We start from the raw sequence: 23,768 nt of genomic DNA, 5'->3' as shown, positions 1-23,768 counted from the left end.
ATGGGACTCTCCTGGGACTCCAGACTGCCTGAAAGACTCATTAGCAACACCACTCAAGAAAGCAGGAATCGAAAGTTGGGGACAACTGCTGATAGGAAATGAGTTAATCATATGGGACCAACTACATACAATCACGGAAGGTAAACTATCAAAATTCAAATTCTACCAACTAAGTAGCTGGGCTAACTCTTTACCAAAAGGAAAAAGTGAAAGTGACCCTGGGAACCTTGAAAGTGAAATGATTAAAATAACATTGATAAAGAAAGAAATATCAAAATGGTATTGGGCTTTCATCGAATCAGGAGAAGAAGATTTCTTAGTCCCGGAAACAATATGGAGAAAAGATATTCCGGATCAAAACATAGACTTACAGTCTATTTGGAAGAAATCGTTGGAAAAATGCTGGTCCTGTGTAAAACCAGCCTCATTAAAAAGGAATCACTTGTTCTCATTACACAGAGCATACTGGTCCCCAAAAAGACTATCTAAATTTAAAGGTACAAATATAAAGTCATGCCCTAAGTGCGGAGAGGCAAAAGCAGATGACGTCCACATGTTCCAGAACTGCCCCGCACTCTCCCCCTACTGGCTAGAGATTGGTAAGACGCTAAACATGGTAACGGGAACACACATAACTGTAAGTATACCTCTCATTATCTTTGGGATATTTAATAACATAGAATCTGAAACGGGTAAGCTAAGTATCAAGCATGAAAGCCTGATGTTCATGTTGATTTTGTTGGCACGTAGAGAGATCTGCATTAACTGGGTTAAACCGACACCGCCTACACACAATAGTTGGCTAAATTCTGTAATAAAATGTAACAAACTTGACAGGAAAGGGAAAAACTCTAAAAAAACAAGTTTCTGGGAAATTTGGGAACAACATTACCAGACAGAACATTAACTCCTTTACGTCACCGAAAAACAAAATCCAATGATTAAAGCGGAGACAATAATTCCAGGCAGAAATGATTACTGCGAGTAGCCTACCAGGCTAGCTCCTCCCCCAAATACCGGAAATATTGATCACGATAAAGGGTGATAGGAGTAATCTGATTGGTCATAACAATATACTCCCCAAGGGCAACGAATAACAACGGGGCAGTGAAGGCTCGGAACGAAGAACCATCAGACTCCCAAAGCCTCCTTATCTATATACCCGCAAGATGAGGATAAAATAAAAAAAAAAGAAATAAAAAAAAAAAAAGAAATCAGTAGGAGGCACTGCTTTTTTAGTACTAGCTACTAAGCTCTGGAATGGAGGCTGATATTAATTCAAACTTTCCATCCAACACTTTTTGTATACTTTAGTGTGTCACCCTAAGTGGGATGGGTATGCCCAGACGTGGGACCCTTGCACTCTGTGTCACTGGAGCCAAGCTGTACCCGGCTGATGAGCCCATAACTAAGGTGAAACTGTTCCTGGCTTGCTTGTGTTCTGGTTCAGGAAGGACCTGGCTTAGCAGTTCGGGCTTGACTGTTCAGATTGGAGGAGAGTCAAGACTGATTTTCATATAGCTGGGTCCAAACTGAGTTGGCATGCTGTGCAAAATAACGATGAATTGGGATGCAGTCTAAGTAATTACCAGGGGCTGAGAATAATTCAAGCATTCCATCCATCACTTTTCTTGTATACTCTTTTGCATTCTTTAGAAGTACCCTGTTGGTGCTTTGATCTTTTAGGAGCTGGTTTTCACACAAAAAAATCAGAAAATCATAACTACTGTTCTACTGATTGGATTTAATTTGTTTTGGTGTCAAATTAATTATTACAATTCTGTCTGTGTTTCTGAACTTGTGTGGGAAATTTTGAGTGTTTTGTTTTCGCTTTATTTCTGCTTAAGTGATGCAAAAATAAAAATTGTTTTAAAAATAGGCAAGACTGTTGTTGTAACAAGCTACCAGAGGATTAAGCACAGGTTAAAATTTTATCTTTTGTGTCTCACCCTGTTAAATATTGTGGTTGTTGCTTAAGCAGGGGTTTCACCCACCTCAATCAAAAATCCAACATCCTACATTTCTCTACACATCTGGTCATCATTCATGGATACCAACCCATAGGGTGTATAGCAGAGGACACATTCCATATGAAGGTGTTGTCACTCATGGCACCTTCACCACCCACCGCCTCACTGATGGAAATTGTGTGCTGACCTAGTTAATGAGTTCTTATCCCTTTCCTCCTCTGTACTATCCCCCACAGTGCCCTCTTATGGTTTACATCTTTTTGCCCACTACTCCCAGTCTTCCCGGCCATACGCTACATGCCAAGATGAGACATCTGATGTAATACTGGTGTTGCAACCTCTTCCACATGACCATTGTGGTTGGTAGGTCTTCTTACCTGTGAACACTGAACCACATATGGGCAAGAGACTACAGCTCACTGAACTTAGCCACTTGTCTCTGCTTTGAACTAGGCAGTTCTGTATATACCCACTCTTGCCAACAAACTGCTTTCACCCTAACCCCATATCCAATATTAAAGTTGCTGTTTCCTCCACTCAGACATACCTATAAACTGATCTTTATTATTTTGCATAATGGACAGGCAGATATTTGCATGGCAGATAAGTGTGCATTGCAATATTCATATACTTCAATTGTTCCTCTTTATCTGACAACACAGATGGAAGTATCTGTGTCTCAGAGGTTAGTCTGTATATGGCTTTTGGCCCTAAGAAATAATCTAACCTAGCATAGGTTTTATGCGTTTGAGAGAAGAAAGAATATTAGTGTGTATGTGGATTAAACACCCTCCATAGATACTGAAGCCCCATGTCATTGAGCCACCTATGTCCATATTTCGACATTGCCTCCAACTGGCAATGTCTATGTGTCGTCCTATCTAGATCACTACCCAAGATTAAGTTAAGATTCCCCTCATGTGTCAACACACACAGGCAGCAAAATCCCCAGTTGAAACACACCATCAGCCAAGTGCCAGTGCACACACACTGCTAGCCCAGCCAGCGCTAGTCCACACATCCCACCAGCCACACACACCACCAGCCAAATGTCAGTCCACGCACACTGCCAGCCATGCACCAGTCCATGCACACCACCAGCCAAGCTCTAGCCCATGCACACTGTCAGGCAAGCATCAGTCCACACACACCACCAGCCAAGCACCAGTCTACACACACTGTCAGCCAAGCACCAGTCCACACACACCACCAGCCAAGCACCAGTCCACATACGCTGCCAGTCAGAGAGAGCAGAAAATGGCCAAAACATTGCCCTAATGAAAGGGAAGCCACCTTTGCCCAAGGGGCTGCTCACTGATGTAAACATTTTAATATCCCTGGTGTCTAGTGGCCTAAACATATGACCGATCTGCCCCTAGGGGGTGCAGAAAACGGCCAAAACAGTTCTGCCCCAGGGGGTGCAGAAAATGGCCAAAACATTACCTTGTCTGTTCTATTTCTCTTTGAACCTACCAGTACACCCCTCCATCAAGATCAGCCTTCTCACTAATCCTTCCCCATGGGAAAACTCTTCTACTTATCTTTAGACCCCACCTGTGAGAGGTCTAGCCGTAGCCTATGCCTAGCTTTATTGCAGTAGCATGGCCAACCGTGTTATGTGAACAATTCTGTAATCTGTGTCTGATCTCTGTCTCCAACCTAGTCTAGTTCTGCCCAGAAGACGACAAAAATTCATACAACTTTACGGTACCATGCCACTGGATATCAACTCACAAGTGAATGCTCAAGTGCATTGCTTTTAGTAGGCCTTATATTTGGTCTGCAGGTAAACAAAATGAGTCAACCACGGGTTGCTGGAGCCTAGGGGCAGCAGGCACCCACTGTGGCACTGAATAGCAATGTTGTAAGAGGCAGCATCCTAATGCCAGAATGAATATGTTCAAGAAAATGGCGCGACATCAAGAGTATCCATGCAGAAAACGACAGTTTTCATCCATTTTGCTACAATGTTGCTTAAGTTGCTTCTCGCTAAAGTCATGGCTGTCTTATCTTTTGGTGTCGCTACATGTGCTCGTCTTACTAGGGATGAGTGCAGTTATTAGTGCATTATGAGTACCTAGTGTAGTATACTTGTTATGCAGCATCATGGAGCTTGGTGACATAGGGACACATAGTTAATGAGCAGTGCAGATATGCACAGCTGATAAAAGTGCTCTTTCTTGTCGAAGTTCGTAGGACTTGTTGCAACTCCTACTCTATTCTAATTTGCTTGTGCTGCTGTTTCTGAATGATATCGAAGAGCATTGCTTAGCAGCATAATGTAACACGTGCACCCTTATTGCCTACCGTCTAGTTAATTTATAAAGCTTTTCGAGCTTCCACCTCATACAACTCCAGTTTCTTAGAAGCAGAAAGGCAGAAAGCACAGTACGGTGCACGATCAGTCTTTGATTTAATCTCATTAAGGATTTGTGCTGCACATCTGCTGCCAAACTGGTAGTTAGCAGCTGTTTCAGTGTGGGGAATTCTTGAAGTTATGCAACACTAATTAGAAAGATGATGTAAAGATCGTATAACTTTGATGTAACGGTGATACTCTTGTGATAATGAAAGAAACAATGCCTGCAGTTTTAATTTAACATGATTAGCAAAAGCTTTTTTGTGTTCTAACGCAGATTTAACATCGAAGGTCCTCAGAGCTAGGCAAATATTTCTTCCATCATGTAAATGGGATGTTGTTGTCTGCATTGTAATCTCATAAAACACCGACGTGTTAAAGTAATAGGTGCTGTAGCATGATTGCGCTAGTAAGGCTGAATAATTTAACATATTCACAGATTTTTTTTATCAATTATTGTCCTGCTTGACATGTTTAGTGTTCATTGTTCGTACATTTAATTTTAGAAGTGCTTAGAAATCATGAATGGGCAAAATATTTGTTCACACTATACATAGTGCGTTTTCCAGGGCACCGATTTTCTAGGTATAATATTTCCGTATATTTCCTCTCACCGGGGGGGGGGGGGGGGGGGGGGGGGGGGGTTGGTGTTGGGGGGGGGGGGGATCTGATGCTGCTTCAAAACAGCAAGGCCTGGTACAGTGCATGCAGTGTTTAATTTGTGGCGATTTTAGCCAGAGCTCAGGACTAGTACTTGCAGATAATTCTTAACATATATATGCATATGTATATTACACAATGGCCGTCGCAACCGTGTAGTTATAGTTAGGACCGGGTTTCCTCACAAAATAGATTTTTTGGTTTGCTAATAACTTTGGTGCCATTTGATGTTTTTTCACTAAACTTTCCACAAAGTTGATCCACTTCAGCCCCTTCCTTTAAAGTGTTGGGGTGATCATGTTTAGCAGCCATTTTAGGACTCAGGGACTCCGTCTCTATGACTTTGAAAAAAAAACATATAGTGGGCAGAGTAGGGATTTTATGTAGTACTGCAGTAACAATCAAACACATCAAAACAGGACAGGCCCGTTCTGTTGACAACCCCCCAGGTGGGTCAGGGATTAGAGGGAGGGTCATTGCGTCATTATTATGAGGGGAGAGGGGATGCATGCCCCCTCCCTGGGCCATATAATGGATCAAGATACCACATCCCCCCCTGGGGCCAATATATTATTTATTTGGGGGGGTGGGACCTACCCCCTGAACTATATTATATTTGGATTCCAAAGGCCTGATGTCAAGCAGTGTGCCTAGGGCCCCATCCCCTGGGACATGGTATTGTTAACTGCCTGGAAGAGTACAAGCAGGGAACAGAAAGCTAACTTGTTGCCCATGTTCTCCTTGGCAGGGATCTAAGCTGTGCTCCATTTTGGCGGGCGCCGAAACAAAAGTGACTCCTGTGGGCTGGGAGAAAACCAATGCAGTCGGTTATCATCAGCATGCAGGACAGATATGAGCAGCAACTGCCGGGGATATATGGCTCATGGGCCTCCAACCAGAACCTAATGGCTATGAATGTTGTGTATGCCCCGGGTAGGACCTGGACACCTGTGAAAAAAATAGTATAGCCAGCTCCCACGAGCACCCAGGCTGCGTGTGCCATGGGCCTGTCCTAGCGCCCCCAACTGTTACGTTTGTTTAGCTTTATTCAAAGTCAAAAATCATAACAATAGATTATAATGAAAATATATGTAAATAATACAACTCAAGATTATGCATTACATTAAAGAGATATCAAGCCTTTTTAATGTTGTAGTTTATGAGGAGGGAGAAAGGAAGTGAATGGAATATTGGAAAAAGTCAATATTGGAGACCGAATAATAACAGTAACAATAAATATGCAATAAACATATAAACAATAGAGATAGATGGTTGATAAATATAGCAAAATTAAGAGTATGCAGAGAATGTAACATCTTACAGCGGTTTAATGTTCTCTGAAGATTTGAAATACTCCCAACCTTTTAAATATGTTGGGTGGCCTGGGTGGAACCGGGGCATCAACGAAAGAGAAATGTATGGCTGGTTGCCGCTCGTGGACCAGGAAGGGCTTGAGAGCAAGGGGAAGCATGGGCTTTGGGTCTTCCACCTATGTTACCAACATTTACCATGGGTTTGGGAGCCCCTGAGAGGACTGGAGCACCAAAAAAAAACAACAAAAAAACTCAGCTTGAATATGAAATGAGCAGAGTAGCCACTCATTTCATATTCACTGCTCCCACCGGGCAGCGCCCCATGATACCCTGCAAGGGCTTTTTATAAGTATTATTTCATCCTCATGGTGCCTATAGAAGGGGCAGAGGCATCTAAGAGCATTTTGTTAAATATTGTAGTGTGCTGCAGGGAGTGTAGCATTCCCCTTAGGAATTTCTTTTTAAAAAGTTGCAGTAAGTCTACTGGGTCATTATATAACAGACCCCAGGAGAGTGTATCTTATGTGTATGCTCTTCAGCAGGACTGCTGGGGCCTCGTGTGATTAGTCCTATGGCTGCCATTTGTGACCTGAAGAGTGTTAGAGAAATACTCAGTACATGTTTATGGTTATTTTGGGTAAAAATGCTTTATTTAAAAATTTTCTTCGGCATGTTTTTATTATTAATTCCCATGTATATGCATAGGAATATATTGGATAATAGTTATTGAGGTGATGTATTGACATAGGTCTGCTTTATATATGTTGATGTGCTGGCCATCTCATAAAAGCAAATAGGCCTGACTTTTACATTTTGGCCTTCTGCACCCTTGAACAAAGCCAGTAGGTTTACCTTACTTAAAATGATACCCATTATATTGTTACTTTACATTTTAAAAAAATAATCAGATATTCACTTAAAAAAACAAAGGATAAAGTGATGTTATAGTTAGGTTATGGTAATATTATCTTACTTTACATTAAAAAAATCCCAACAACTCACTGAAAAAAACACATGCTAAAGTGAAGTTGTAGTTAGGTGAGAATGTCTGTCAAAACGTAACATCTTAAACTAAAAAATTAACCACTGAAATTCAACAGTAATAGTTAAATGATGGAACTATAACTCGTGCTCTTTAAAATATATGACATATAAAATATATTATATCAGTGCAGGCAGGGCCTAAAATTGTCTACATGGTCACATTGGCAGGAATTTGATTACATTTGGCAGCACTGGCAGGAGCAGTGGTTGGTACAGTCTGCAGTGGCTTCCTGTAAAATACCCTTGGCCCTAGTACTTATTTTTCAACAAATTAGGCATTGAATTCATGCTTGGCTCACTAAACAATTTATCTCCCCTAGAAGGCCAACACTTTATGTGTGTTGCTATTATTGTGCTTAACAACGAGGGAAGAAAATCACTTTGCAATCCTGTTTATATTTTCTTGTCATAAAGCCTTGCTCCTCTAGCCAGTTTTATGTTTTATCCTTAGCCTCTCCTCATGATATTGCCTGGTCTAGATCATTCAAAGAGTTCTGGTTCATTTTGTGCTATAATGTTCTTTAAATAAGTTATACATTAAAGTGATTTAAGGCACCTAGACTTCGCTTGTAGTTAAGAGGAATCTGCTAACAAATATTTCTCTCTGGTTGGAATGCTGAGTGTTGCTAGGGAGGCATTTGAAGATCTTATAGTGCATCCTGAGTATGTGGAAGCAGAAGATGGAGACTGTGTACACTAGGCAGACATATTGAGTTGGTTGTTGATCACTATTCCCAGGTTCTTTGTACAGGTTGCCGGGAGAGGGATGGGTCAGAAATTCAGGAGACCACCATGTGGAGTCCCAGAGTGAGGTGTCTTTGCTGAAGATTATTACTTCCGTCTAATCTGTGTTGAGCTTGACACAATTGATGTCCATCAATCTAGCGACTTCGTTCATATTGGTAGAGAAATTGGTTCAGGTGTTGAAAGTTTTGTCAGAGAGGGAAAGTTTGAGCTAGCCGTTGTCATCAGAGGATAAGATGTTGATGCCATACGCAGAGATGATGCTGGTGAGTGGGGTCATGTGGGCATTGAACAGAGCGTGGGTAAGTGAGGATCTTTTTGGAAGTCTGAAGATGAGGTTAACAATGTCCAAGGTGAAGCGGGTCAGACTGACCGACTGGTTGCAGCCTGTAAAGAAGGAGCAAATCTAGCAAAGTGTGGGATCTTGGATGCTGACTTTTTGCAGTTGTTAGATAAGATTGAAGTGAGAAACTTTGCCAAAAAATGCAGAGGATCCAGTACAATGGAGACCACAGTGTCCCCTCTGTTTTTGATGATCGGGATGACATACATGGTGGCGGTGAGGACGCGCTCTGCACGGTAGCTGAGCCTGAATCTGGATTGAGTGGGGTCTAGGAGGTGGTTGTCAGTTGAACGGGTAGCTAGGTGCTTTTTAAAAAATATATTTACATCACTTTTTCTGGTAAAGGTACCAGAGAAGGAAGCCACTTCAAAGCATTAAAATGGCATGTGTGCGCCCCTTAAAGATGAAACTTAGGCAGCTGGATTAATAAAGACAATAATCACAGTTGTGTGTAGGGCAAGCACTTTTTTGTGGAAGCATACAACGTCTGCTCAATTGAAACATGTACTCCTGGCTCCCAACATTTGGGGGAACCTGAAGCCCCTATCCTTGTGATTCTCACATAATTGTCTTGTGATAGCTGCGCTGTCAGACCAGACCATCAAAAGGATACACCTGTGTATGTTGAAAGCCATACCCAGGATAATTAAATGTTATTGGCTGCATAAGCTAACACACATGCCTTCTGAAAGCATTTCTCCTCTTATTATTGTCCGCTCTCCTGAAGGCGTTTGGGATCCGACAGTTAAAGGGCTATCCTTGCTTAGAACTGAACACTTCAATGTTTACATTGTCCCTGTTAGGTCATTCCTGGTTATACCATTAGATGGAGGAAATGATCATACTTTAGCGATTTGAGCCTGTTTTGCTTTTCTAGCAGCTTATATGTTTACGGCTCATTATTTGCTCACAACTTTGCTAAGTGGGGCTTGTAATTATGCTTATGTTGGTTCTACTTACTATGTGTTTTCAACTACTTTGAACCAATCAGAATTGATTAGAATACATTTTAAACCATACTCATTGATAAAGCCTATTCTGTATCTTCTCAATAACTAAAAGCGATTTGACAAGTTACGACATGCAATCATGTGTAATGTTCATCAATGGACAGTCATCACATGAGAATGAGGAAACAATTGATATTGTTACTCATAGTTGCCAAAATATTTTCCCTTCAATGTGACATACATTAATATTTACTTATCACAACGGATATGCAAATAAACCAGATATTGGAAATGTTTAGGACCAGTGACTGATTGTGGTATGCAGCTGGATGTCTAAATACCATCAGTTGATTTTTCAGAAATTAGGTTTTCATTTAACATCTGTAAGAATGTGAGTGGTATTTGACAACATTATTTAATTTCGTAATCTGATGAAAATAAGTTATATTGTGACCTCCTAATTATCTAACTAGATCAATTTTATTAGCCAAATAGCGAATGCAACAGTGTGAAAAGTAACAGCGTGAATGTTATAATAACAGGCTGCTGATGGATCCACTAGGACTAGTACTGCGAGACCCACATGGTCAGCTTCCTTTTTAGATCACCTAAAGCAGGCTCGCCACAACTTCAGTTGTATTTACCTGGTGAAAGAGTCAAGCAACGGATTAGACCATGGGTACTCACAAACTTTCTCCCGGGGGCCAAATTGACAGTGTGGTTTGTTTCCGAGGGCCGCACCGGTGGGGGCGGGGCTAGATCAACAAAAAAAACAATGACCATGAGGTTGATCACAGGTCCCTGCAGCGGACGCCTTCTTCGACTGCGCCACCAAACCCGGCATACACACATCTATCTCCCTCCCTCGCTCCCTCTCTCCGTCCATATCTCTCTCCCTCCCTCCCTCCCTGTCTGTCTGTCTCTCACTCCTTCTCTCTCGCTCCCTCTCTCTCTCACTCCCTCTCTCACTCCCTCTCTCCCTCACTCCCTCTCTCCCTCACTCCCTCTCTCCCTCTCTCCCTCTCTCCCTCTCTTGATCCCTCTCTCTCTCCCTCCCTCGCTCCCTCCCTCCCTGTCTGTCTCTCTCACTCCCTCTCTCCCTCACTCCCTCTCTCCCTCATTCCCTCTCTCTCTCTTTCCCTCACTCCCTCTCTCCCTCACTCCCTCTCTCCGTCACTCCCTCTCCCTCCCTCTCTCCCTCTCTCCCTCCCTCCCTCGCTCCCTCCCTCCCTGTCTGTCTGTTTCTCTCACTCCCTCTCTCCCTCTCTCCCTCACTCCCTCTCTCCCTCGCTCCCTCTCTCCCTCCCTCCCTCTGTCTCCCTCCCTCTGGCTGTCAGTCTGTCTCTCTTTCACTCCCTCCCACTCCCTCCCCCTCTCATTCCCCGCCCTCGCCCACACTCCCTCGCCCACACTCCCTCGCCCACATTCCCTCTGTCGCCCTTACTCTCTCAGTCGCCATCACTCCCTCCGTCGCCCTCACTCCCTCCGTCGCCCTCACTCCCTCCGTCACCCTTACTCCCTCCGCCACCCTCACTCCCTCCCTCCATCGTCCTCCTCTGTCGCCACCCTCCGTGTCCCTTTCTGTCTCCTTTTCTCTGTGTCCCTCTCCCTCCCTTTCCCTCTCCCTCTCTCTCTCTCCCTCCCCCTCTCTCCCTCTGTCTCCCTCTCTTTCCATCCCTCCCTCTGTCTCTGTCCCTCGACCTCCCTCTGTCACTCTCTGTCATCTCACCCTGCCTGTGTGTCAGCCCCGGGTGAGACAGCTTCCTGACACACACAGCCGCACCCAAGCACTTCGCAGGTCGTTAAAGGCCATTTGCATGCTAATGAGGCTTTATTCCACCTCTTCTTAGGCCCCTGCAGCTCCACTCTGGCTAAGTGAGAATCGCCCGCCCCTGGCCCCCACAGAGCAGCAGAGACTCTCAGAGTCGCGCTGCAGCAGACACTCTTTAAAAAAAAAAAAGACAGTGGTAGGATGTCTGCAAGGTCCGCGGGCCGCCAGGGAAGGCTTGCCGGGCCGCCCCTGGCCCACGGGCCGTACTATGAGTACCCATGGATTAGACTAAGCAAACCTTTATAAGCTGCCCATAATGACTATCACCATAGTGTTACCTGGTGTAGTAATAGTAGAAAGTGTGTCTGGAGCTCAGTAGCAGATAGAGAGGAATTTTTAGGTCGAGCATGAGCCGGCGCACAAGCGCTGCTCTGCGAAGATCTGTGGTAGTTCAGTATGGGGAGAAGCCCCGTCCACCCCCCCACCCTTATTTTTCATTGGCTTGTGTCTTTGTCCTTCGTAAATGCGGGCTTCTGATTTTGTAATTAGCTTGTTAGTCCCTCCTTAGTACCGCCGTGTTGTCCTTTGTAACCTCCCATGGCTACTGGCCCTGTTACTTGGTTGTTACATGGTACGTGTATTAGTTTCTTTAATCTAAGAAGTGCTACGGGCCGATTACATCGGCCTGCTGCTGAAACTGAAAGTGCTCAAGCCGATCTTATCGGCCCACAACTCCGCCCTCTAGCAGGATAAGATATATTGTCACTTTGTGACTCCTCTATGTCTAGGTCTCCTCCCACAAATCCCATCCCTAAAAGGAATATTATTTTTGTCAGAAGGAAGGAGAAATGTTTCCTGCTCTTATCTTTACCGCAAGTGTGTTTCATATGAAGCTCCCGTCCAGATTTGCCAGGCAGAGTTGCAAGCGTTGTTGAAATCCGGTAGGTATAGAAGGAGGAATGTATAATAAGATGCAGGGGTGGAGAAAGAGGGACGAGACACTGGCATAACCCGCTGTGAAGGGCCGGGAGGGAAGGTGTGGTTAAGGCTCTGGGCCGGCAGTCAGTAGGGCAGTGATTGCACGCAGGAAATGCAAGGTGGTTGAAAGGCACTTAATTTGTCAGAAAAGCTGCGTTTGAAATTTAATTTGTTCGGGTGAAATATTCAGCACAATTCCTTTCGAGCATGTAAGGAGCAATACACTTCCCATAGGAACCTATAGAAGCAGAGAAGAGAGTGAAAGCATTGTCTCCAAATGAATTGTGTGTTTCACGTTTTCAGCTCCTAATAGCTGTAAATGCGTCATTTTCATATCCTATAAATCGTTATTTATTTGCTACTGCACTTTTATGTTCCTCCTGTTTTCAAAGGTATAATACACATTCCATCTGCTTGAGCCTGATTAAATTATGCAACATGAAATTGCACCGCTGACACATTTAAAATTCTTTTTTTTATTTCCGAATAAATCTGGACTTTACATGGACTGTAAGTAAAGATTGTTTGCATAGCTGCCAAGGTTTCAGATTGTCGTGTGTGACATTTTAATAATTTCATTCTAATTGTGAGTGACATTTCAACAAATATGAGTGACACTTTCTTGTGAGCAAAAATCAATCAATGAAACATATAAATATCAGAAATTACACCTATTTGAGCAACAAGAAACTCTAAGAAGTAATTGAAGTAAAGTGCAGTAACGGGTGGGGGGGAGGGTGGAAAAAGCAACGGCGAGCTGCTCTGCCAATCAACGCGCCCATGCTGAGTGTTGGCCTGAGTAAAAGCATCCATGAAAACTAAAAATAAGCCGAACTTAAGCAATTGCTTGATTTACGATATGTGTAGATGGAAGAGACAGTGTGGAAATCAGCATATTCAGGACAATGTCGGCAATTTAGCCGCCCATTATACATCCCTAATACAAACAAAGTTATCCTCCAAACAAAGTGATAGTCAGCAAACTCCTCATAAACAACACAGGTGGAAACAATCATTTTAAACTTGCGGCGGAGTTAATCTAGAAACACGTGACTGCAAGCTGAGCCAAGAAATAAAAGAAATACATGACTCTCTGCAGTTATACTCTGCTGATTCACTATGTTTACTACGTGAAAATGAGACCAAGCACAATGCAAAGGAAAAGTGATAATCACAACAATTGTAGAACGTCCAAAATGCAGCGATAGCTGCCTAAATTATCAATAAAGTATAACCTTAAATCTGATGATGCACACCCTCACAATCTCAATTCAAAATATAAATGATGAAAAGACTTTGGTAGTGCGTCAGACACAAATGTTTAAATGCACCTTTTTGTTGAAAACAAAAGGAAAAACAAAAATTAAACAATGCCCCATGCATAATTATTCACCCTTTGCTGTTGTATAAAAGTGACTCCTGCTTATGCACAGAATACAACTCGAATTTTCCAGGAGGCTTCTGATGTTTCGTGATATGTAACTGCTAGTTCAAATGCTCAGGGTGCTACATAACCAGGCGGGACACAATAAGAATGAATGATGGTCAAAGGTCGAATATGCTCAATTTTTTCCCAAATTCTTTTCTTACATGCTCGAAGGGGCTGTGCCTCCTCCTGTCTACAGCTCTGTGTTCAGAATAAGTAAGGGAACTGCCTACTTCCTGGTTGTGATGTCATCATTGCGCTCAAAATGCAACTTTTGGAAATTGCAAAATCGCAATTTCAGGTTGGGAAAACAGAAGATTCTGCGAATTGTCTGCGATTTTTAGAAATTCGCATTCGGCGATTGCGGCCGAATGCGAATCGCATTTTTTAATCGCATTTTTTGATGCACCCCATTCTGCGAATTCCAATTTGCGATTCGGTATTTTTCGCAAATTGGAATTCGCAGAATGGGTGCTTGATGCATCTGGGGGTATATCTAATTTGTAGTATACAAGCAGTTGTACTTAAAAACTGCAGATTTAACTGGCGAGGGGTACCATTAATACTTTTCCTCCTTAGCATCAGGCTCGCTATTCTAAGGGGCTTTGTACTGTAATGCTGTGCAAAAAGTGCGAAAGTGCAGGATGAACAGGGGTCTGTGCTGAAAGAGTGACAACCCCCTGCCTGGGATCTCCCTACGCATTAAACCTATCAAAACGTATTGAGGCTTTGCATTGCTAATGCCATGACATCTGCTCTAAGGGACCACATTCAATGACAGCAACATGTACAATGAAAACGCAAGAAATAAGGTGCCAGGACAGCGAGGAACTAAGCTGGAAAGATGCATATTAAAGTGCAATAGTAGTGTCAGAATTCGATGAAACTTTCGTTTCGTTCCATCTAAGGTAGCCTCTCTGGTAGCTGAACTGAGTTACATAAGATATACAAAAGAGCAAATAAAAATGCCTATGTGCATGAGTTTAGACAAACTAAATGAACTCTCCCTACCTAGTGAACATGTCAAAGCAGGGATCGGCTTTTTATCATTAGTGTCTAGGGGGCATATTATCAAGGGGGTTTATCTCCGCTTTTTGGCTTTAAAAGCCAAGAAAGCGGAGATAAAATTATCTCCCTATTACCAAGTTGTCGCTAACACCAGTTAGCGACAGCTAATAGGAGATAGCGACCATCTTGGGCCCCGCTTTGCATGTCAGTGATATTTATCACTAATGACATGCAAAGTGGGCGTGCCAAGATGTTAGCGACTGGAAACAGTCGCTAACATCGCTATCTCCTATTACCAACTTTTGGAGATATTCGCGCTAAGCGCGAATATCTCCAAAAGCTAACACCTGCCCTGAGCAGTTCTTAGCCATGTTATCCAATGGGAGGTGGATAACATGGCTAAGAGCATTTGCTCGATAATGCATGAATATCGCTGACTTTTCAGCGATATTCATGCATTGCGGGAGTTTTTTATCGCATTTGCGATAAACCTTGCTAATAGCAAGGTTTATCTGCGATAAAAATCGCCGATGTGCGCCGATAATTTTTGTCTCTAAACAAGTTAGAGACAAAAATTATCGCTAGTTGTTGGTAATATACCCCTAGGTTTGTACTCTGAAGGATCAAATTCAGGGATACCAACGAACAAAATAGCGCAGGACAGCGAGGATCTATTCTAGAAAGTTGCAGAATAAAATTCAATACAAATGTCAAATTTATTGGAGATGTCATTTTGTTCCATCAACCTCTCTGGGAGCTAAACTGAGTGACTTCAAAAGATCAAATAATATGCATGTGTACATGCTTTCTAACAAGCTGGATGCATTGACACTGAGCCAGTTCGGATGTCGAGTTTTTGTTGGCACAGGGGCACCTTGCTTCTTTTAGGGCCGTTCTTGCCACCTGCATGCATTTGTCAAATCTTGACAGTTCCAATGGTACAGTGCAGAAGAGGAGCGTCTCCACTGCTTCCACGCGTGTTCACGTTGCCTTTATCTGTAAGACAGTTTTTAGTAGTTTCTGTTTCGAGTCTGTATCAGTGTTGGACAAACGCATATCAAATGCAATAAGGACTCCTTTCTATAATTGCATAATCTGCACCTTGTAATATTTGATCATGCTTTCCAGTTGGGATTTAATTATTTTATCTGCAGGAACATCTGTGTGGCCCAAACAATTTCTTTCAAGCATTTCCTCCTCAGTGCCTGGCATAAATAAGGCTCTATTTAGTGAGCCTCGTAGGATGCAGTTAAGACTGACTGCCCTTGCTTATCCTGAATGCTGGCCATGTCCACTTCTCGTGATATCTTACAAATGTGTTTGTTTACGGAGTTCTTCACAATCGTATCGCTTACTGCTTTCAGAGACCAATTTTCTATTGCCAGCTTTAGAGTCTCCACCACTCTATTTAAGTGAGTACTCTATGGTGTCTGCTGCTCACTGCATATTATTTTTAACACATCCTTCAGAGATCCTGCTGGAGCCTTCAAAGTTTGATAGTAATATTTTGCAGTTGTTCCCAAGCATTCATATTTCTGCTGCGTAAGGCCAAACTCCAGTTGTATGAGGCTGTCATGTGTATTTTGGTAGCTGAAAGATGTCCTTGACACTGGACTTTCTCTAGTAGTGCATCACATTTTCCTGGAAAGGCTTGTTGTGCATAGCCTACTGTAGGTATCAGTTTTGCTGTGATGACCCTCCTGATCTCCCCTCTGCAAACTCGGTGGCCAAGAAGAACCTCCCTCCAAATACATGCTACATATGTGATCAATACTCATTTGTTCATGCATCATGCTACTCATTTTGCCGGATAGCCGGGGTCCTACTCATCTCAACAGGCCTAGGTTCACCCCGGGGCAAGGGTGGATTTCAGAAAATGCTAATGTGAAAGGTCCCATCTTTAATAGCGGTGAATATTCACATGTGACTCCTACGTAAAGTGGACAAAATGATCAAACTTACACAGTAACATTCATGCAGTGCTGGGTCCTTGATAGATATATGTGCTGTACGGTAAACAGACATCACAGGGATACGTCTGCTCATGCACCTTGTCTTAACAAGGGAAAAATAGCATATGCTTGAGTGGCAAGACATAACCTTCGGAAAGTAAAAGATCACTCCGATATAGGATATAGGAGTCTCCCCCATTTGTATGATTCTTTCATGCCCTTATAGGAGCTCCCAGATGTTTATGGCTTTCAAGATGTGTACGTGTACCAGGCCCTAGGTGGAAAGAGCATTGCTTAGATTAGCCACGTGTGAATTGTGCCCAGTACTGGTTTATGAATACAATTGCTGTTTCTACTAACAGTAAGGGTGTTTTATGGTTAAAATAGTTTTGATATTTGATCTTGCCTGTAAAAAGAATCAACAGCACCTATAGAGGTGCGTACATTGCAGTTTATCTAGGTACAATGATGTGTCTGCCTGAAGGTCGAGTTGAAGTTTTCAAACATCATAATGGGGACTCAAGACCTATCGTCTGCAAACCATTTCATCTGTCTCTGCTCGTAAATGGAAATTCGCGTTTGTCACTTGCTGGAACCACCTCCTTTTTTATCACTCACAACTGCCTTCGAAATGTGAGTCTTTAGCTTATTCCAGGAAATGCATCAATTTGATGTTTGTGTAAAATATCGGAATACCTTTTCAAGCAATTCCACAGCAAAAATCAATTTCTGAACCTGCTTTTTAATGGGCACTCTGAATAGACTGCAATAACAATCTATCACAGAATGCATCAGTTTTGACATCTGTCATTAACGCTGTACACGTTGATGTGGAAACAGCTCAACTGTAAACTGTTTATATGGTTATTATTCTTGGAGTTATCAAAAAAGTACACTGGGGAATGTCAGTGTTCTAAAACATCTCATTTAACTGTGATGTTAGCATTTATGCATCAGGTGCGCACTTCTTTTTTATTGTATTTTTATTGAAAGAGAGAAAGACATTGCATAATATTGAAAGATATATGCCACAGTGTACCCTCCAAGGATACCTTAATGTGTTTGACATTTGGCTCGTAGTATTAAGAATTCTTTGAATCACAACCTCGCTATTTACGAATTCTGTAAGAGACCTTCCACGATACTCTTGTAATGGCCATTGAATATATGGGACTATAGGAGAAGGGAATGTGAGTAGGCGTATTAGGTACTCACCTGCCTCGGAACAGCCTCACTTAATATTGCCATTCGGTGACTCATCTTAAAATTGCACTAATTGTTCCCCCTCCCAACAACAGTGAACACGTGCACACTCTATATTGTACTTATTAGTTCAGTCCTTGACTTCAGGTCATGTTTCCCACGATCCCACCATCTTTGTCTTCGCATGCACAACTTTCGCCATATTTCTAAATTCCAAATAGGTTTCACTTCAGGAGCACTGATTTCTTTCTTAAGGTGGAGTTAGTCCTTCATTTGTAAAATAATGAGTGCAAGCCCAGAAGCCAGCGGCTGGCGCTATTATTGCCTGCACAATCATCAATCCACTTTAGTCCAGCTAAAGAGACCAAACCTGCCCTTTTATCTCACTCCTGCAGGTTTATTCATTCTCCCTTTGGTACCGTTTTCCACCTTATTCTTCCCCAGTCTTTCCACTTTGTGTGGTTTGTTCTCTCTTGTGCTCGGAAAACGTCTCAAATTAAGCATTTCCTGGAGTAGCCGGAGTTAGGAAAGTCAGGTTCTCCTGGCAGAGTTGAGAAGATAGAAGCTGCCCTTATATTTCCATATGTATATAAGAAGCTTATATAGCGCTCTCATAAAATACTAAGGGCTGGCATTGCCCTTGTGACACACAAGGCACCCGCAAGCCCATAAGTCAGATTTACTAAGCCACGCAAAGCCACCTTGCGAGGCTCTGCGTGGCTTAGTAAATCAAGACTAACACAACGCAGTGCAAGTCGCTGCCTTGCATTACTCTGCATTGGGAAGGCGTTCCATGGGTTGAGTATGAGCGTTCCCAGGCTTGCACCCATGGATTTTGGCACATTCCCAGATTTACTAAGAATAGCCAAGCCAGGAATGTATCAACAGGACATTACATCCCAACAGAGGCCTAACAAGGAGAAAAGTGTTTATTTCTCCTTAGTATTTCCTCTTTCTACTTTTACACACATAGAAAGAGAGCAATGCCTCTGAGGATAGCTTTGGAGGACAAAGGTGTCCCTTCCTGCACAAAAATAATCCTACATGCAACAGAGGCACCCTTGCACCATGGCACAAGGGGGCTGCTTTAGCGCTAGCCAACACTCAGTGGGCCAGTGCAGACAGAGAACAAGAATGCACCATATCTTGGTAAATATGACACATTCTTGCTACCTTAACCCCTTCGGTGCTCATGACGGAACGGTTCCGTCATGAGCGTCGGTTGGCCTGTGCTCATGACGGAACCGTTCCGTCATGAGTCCATAGGTTCTTTAGAACCTTCAGCACCGCAGGGGAATTCGCGCAGCACTGAAGGGGTTAATTTGGCGCAGCACAGCAAGTTGTCTTGCTGTGTTGCGTTGCGACAAATGTTAGTAAATCAGGGCCTTGGTATAGAAGTAGACAGTTCAAAGTATACAAGATATAAACAGGTACAGAGTAAAGTATAATTTTTATAATACAAAGTGTGAAATGGTAGCAAAATCCTACTAAGGACTTTTTCACAAAAAGAATCAGGACTGAAGAAACGTGGTAAAAATATAAACTCCAAGCAACAGTGAATAAGCTCGGAGACTCACAAGATTAGAGGAGCAATGGTCAAAGTAGGAGAAGATAAACATACGAATGAGGGTTTTTTGGCATGAAATATCACAACAGAATTAATCTTTCTGAGATTATACGTCATATACAAAGGAGTAGGAAGAATTCAAAGCCTATACACCTCTTTCCACTCCCATCTTCACGAGCCTCTGGCCACCGTTACGGATAGAGAACTGTCCCTAGAGGGTAAAAAAATGAGGGGAGTGAGAACTAAACAAAGCATCCACCGAAATGGCCACTGTACTGGTAGGAGAAAGTTTTCCCAAGGAACTTAAGACGCAGGGACAATACTACAACTTGGAACCTCACCTTGATGAAGTAAACTGTAAGTATCTTAAGGCAAAAGATAAGAACACAGGAGCAATATGGAGCTTACATGTACTGGAAGTGATGCATACCGTGACTAGTTCTGTTACATACTAGAAACCTGCCCCAAGACCAAAGCAGTGCTGAGAAGTTTATGGATCTGTCTGGAATGTAGGTAACAGGCCAGAGGGGAAGCTAAGGTGAGACGAAAACAACAAACAAGAGGGATGCCAATAATGGGTGTGAACTGGAGCACGGAAAATAAGTCTTAAACATGCTGCTGCCAGACTTCATGCCAGAAATTAACTGGCTTCTTATGCTGACCCTGCTCTTTCTGCCCCAGAAGTATTAGATGCTGGAAATGATGGGACTGATCTTAAGGTGTCTGGTAAAAAATAGTGGTGTAATCTACAATTTCTAGCCTTTAGGACTCCCTGCCCTGCTGCAGTAAACAATAGACATCTTGTTACACCTGTCACCCTCAGGGTGGTCTTCCCCCAACTCAATTATCTATCAATCAACAAGAGCCTTATCTAATCCAAAGAACAGAATAGTGCTATTTCACACATTCAGGGCTTAGTTACTGATAATGGTATATCAGATCTTTATTACTGGTCTAAAATATTGATGTTCTTTGGATTAGATAAGGCTCTTGTTGATTGATAGATAATTGAGCGGGGGCAGCCTTATCTAATGGTGATTCCCCCTACACTCCCATAGATTGATGGTCTTCCCCCAAACCTTTTCCCTTCCTTCTCCATTTTTGCTGAAGTCATTTTTGATGACCTTAGGACTCTGTGCACTTTAACACTGCTACTCAGTGCTAAAGTATATGTGCTCAATCCTTTAAACATGGTAATATTGGCTTATCCACAATTGGGATATTTAATTTACTTATACGTCACTAGTAAAGTGATATTATATGTACCCAGTGCCTGTGAATTAAATGCTACCAGTGGGCCTGCAGCATTATTTTACCACCCTCTAAAATAGCCTGTTAAACATGTCTACGGCCTTCTACTGCAGTCTGTGTGTGCAGTTTGTAAAGTGCCTTTTCAAACTGGCAAAATAAACCAATTGCCAGGCCCAAACCTTCCTTTTTATTACATGTAAGTCAACCCTACGGTAGGCCCTTGACAGCCCACAGGGCAGGGTGCAATGTATTTAAGACGTTCAACATGCACTTTTAAGTTTGACATTTACAGGTAGTAAAAAACTCTTAAACTCGATTTTCACTACTGCTAGCCTATTCTTCCATAGGATAACATTGGAGTTACCTTATTACATTCAGTGAACTGTAATATCCGAATGGGAGGAGGTAACCAGTTTACGTTTGGGTTCTATGGAATTGTAATAAAAAATCCTAACTCATGGTGAATTCAGATTTTAAATTATAATTTTGAAAATGCAAATTTGGAAATTGGGCAGTTTCCTGCCTTAGCCAAGTAGTGCACGTAGCCTGTCCCTGGGTCAAATAACTAAGTGTATCTGACAGTTGGGCTTTGAGTATTGCCCCTAGACAGCCTCACACAATAGAGAGCTTAGGTGTCCCTGGATGGGACATCACTGGTAGCATGGGAGGGTGGATCTGAGCACAGCCCTACTTACACTTGAATAGGCTGTGTTCCGCTTACACACATAGGGTTGCACACCCTTGTAATTAGTCTGAAGCCAGGATACGGAAGGTAGAATCTTTGGGGACTTCATAGGGAAACCTCTGGAAACTTCTTCCCCACTTCAAAGACACAAGTGGATGTAGATTCTGGACCACAGACACCATCGCTTTAATACACTTCTGGACCTGTGGCTACTCTGTCAGGAAGGACAGCTGTGCTGTTGAAAGGACTACCAGTCTGCTGGACTGCTGCTCTGCAAGACCGGTTTCCCGCTGTGCTAACCCACTGATCTCTTGCCTGGGTAAGAAAGACAAAATCTGCATCTCCTGAGCCCAAAATCCCAGAGTTACTCCAATGGCAAGTTGGCTGGCCTCCTGATCTGAAGCCTCATAGGCTACGAACAACCTTGCACCTGGACTCTGCCATCTGTGAGTCTACCCTGGCAAGCTGTGCCACTCTAGTCCTGGACCCTTGGAAGTGGGCATGCAATGCTCTGCCAGCCTCTGTGGATCCAGCCAAACTGATGCATCTCCTTTACTGTGTGGTGCAACCTCGAGCAGAACTGACGCTTTGCCACTGTTGCGTGGTAGGAATTTGTTCAAAGACCTGCATCACCTCAACAGCGTTTTCAGGTTCTCTGCTACGCAATGCATCCTTGGAGCAGGCCCTGGCATTCCTCGTTGACGGCAGACTCAAAGATGAAACTGGATTCTGCATTGCAGCCTCGCAGCTCCTCAGAACCAACACATCACCTCAACTGTGAAATGCATCCTTGACACCAGACTTCGCATTGCAAGCCATCATTGATGGAATCCTCAATGACAATGCAGAACTTCACTTTGCAGCCCTGACACACCTCGGAATCAACGCTTCGCTCCGGCTGCGCGACACATCTTTGATGGGTATCCTCCCAATGCTCCGCAAACCAGGATTTAAGGCACTTTGCTCAGCAGGCCTAACTGGGTCTCTATAGCCGGCCTGCGCTCCATCAAGGTTGGCCTGAACTTGTGACTTTGTCCCGGTCTGCCACATCCAGATATCCACAGTTGGCGGTTTGGGATGTATGACATTACAACCCATGCTTTTACTACGCATGCCTTTACATCGCAGATTTTACATCGCATGCTGTTACAACGCATAGCGTTAAGGGGTGCTGGATAGTGAATAGTTTAATTTACTATTCCAACTCCAGTCCCCGTGGATAGTAGGGAAGGTGTTGGATAGTAAATTAAATCCATTCCCTATCCCAGAGAGCCCCCCATCGCAATGCGTTGTAATGACATGCGTTGTAATAGTTGCGTCGTAAAGGCACTGCGTGGTAAAAGTTGCGTTGAAAAGGATGTTTCCCGCGGTTTGTGCTTTTGGCAGTATTTTCATGAAATTCTTCAAACTTGAATTGCCGGGGTTCTACTAATTAACTTTTTGTCATTTTGCTCTTGTTTTATTTATTACAAATTACACTATTTTTCAGAATCTGTTGTGGGATCCATTTGTGGTGTATTTTCACTGTGTTACTGTTTGATAGGTTGCTCAAATGCTTAACACATTGCCTCTGAGTTAAGCCTCACTGCTCTGTGTCAAGCTACCCAAAGGTTGAGCACAGGTCAATTTAGTATTTGATTGTGACTTCACCCTGAGAAGAATTGTGGTCCCTCAAGCAGTAGGCTAATTTCTCAAACATCTCATTTGCTGTTTAACATTCAGCTTCTTATTTAGTTCTGAGTTATTCTTTAGAAGTTGAATCACTCCATGTTCTTCCTTTCAAGACCCAGTGGCCTAACTATATGAAGGTGACACTGACAAATCTGAACAATTAAGGAACTGGGAGTTAAAATATGTTAAATATTCATAGGTTAATGCGAGGTTGCAGGATAAGGGGAAAGTGCTAGGTAGGTTACAGGATGAGGAAAAAAGTGGTAGGCGTGAACGTGTAAAGAAAATGGACATATGTGGCAAACAGATATGTTGATAGAAAACCAAAAAGAAAGGGATTTCAGTTCTCTTATTAGACAGGTGTTAAGACATATAGTAATTGGTGGATGAAAGTTAGGAACTTTGTCATGGGGGCATGAATCAAAGGTTGTGCCTTTGAGATACCCGATGGAAATATGCAATTATTTTCTCCCTGTTTTCTCAAGTGATCAGTTAATGGTCCTCAATGCTGTGTGGACTTTGCTGTTTTTTCTGCCACCTGGCGTACATCTGTCTGAGGCTTTGGGGAAAGTTGTACATCCTGCACTCAATCATGCCTGCTCACCTCGTGTGTCATGGAGAATAGCAATAATGAATGGCGTTCCTATAATACTGTGAATCCAGATTAGCAGATGACACAAAGGTCGGGGTCTTTTCCTTGTATACAATTTGTTAGAACCAGATTCTAAATATGAGGTCAGTTTTTCACACATCTCGATTACTTAATACTTTTTATATTTCTCTGAGCCAGCCCTTAAGAAAAGTCATCCTTTGATCGGCCTATTGTATCAGCTAATTACTCCGTTGCATCAGCTGGTATATCATAGGCCTTAG

At 42.9% G+C, this 23,768-nt stretch overlaps 1 protein-coding gene across 1 annotated transcript in view; it reads left to right on the top strand.

Moving 5' to 3' along the window:
• The window catches only part of CNTN1 (contactin 1), a 664,003-nt gene that overhangs the window by 60,706 nt on the left and 579,529 nt on the right, over window positions 1-23,768 (top strand). The gene's annotated exons all lie outside the window — the stretch shown is intronic.

This window comes from Lissotriton helveticus, chromosome 1_1 (genome assembly GCF_964261635.1).
Source record: "Lissotriton helveticus chromosome 1_1, aLisHel1.1, whole genome shotgun sequence".
Classification (NCBI taxonomy): domain Eukaryota; kingdom Metazoa; phylum Chordata; class Amphibia; order Caudata; family Salamandridae; genus Lissotriton; species Lissotriton helveticus.
Note: the sequence above shows the minus strand (reverse complement) of the source record. Positions and strands in the feature narration are given on the sequence as shown.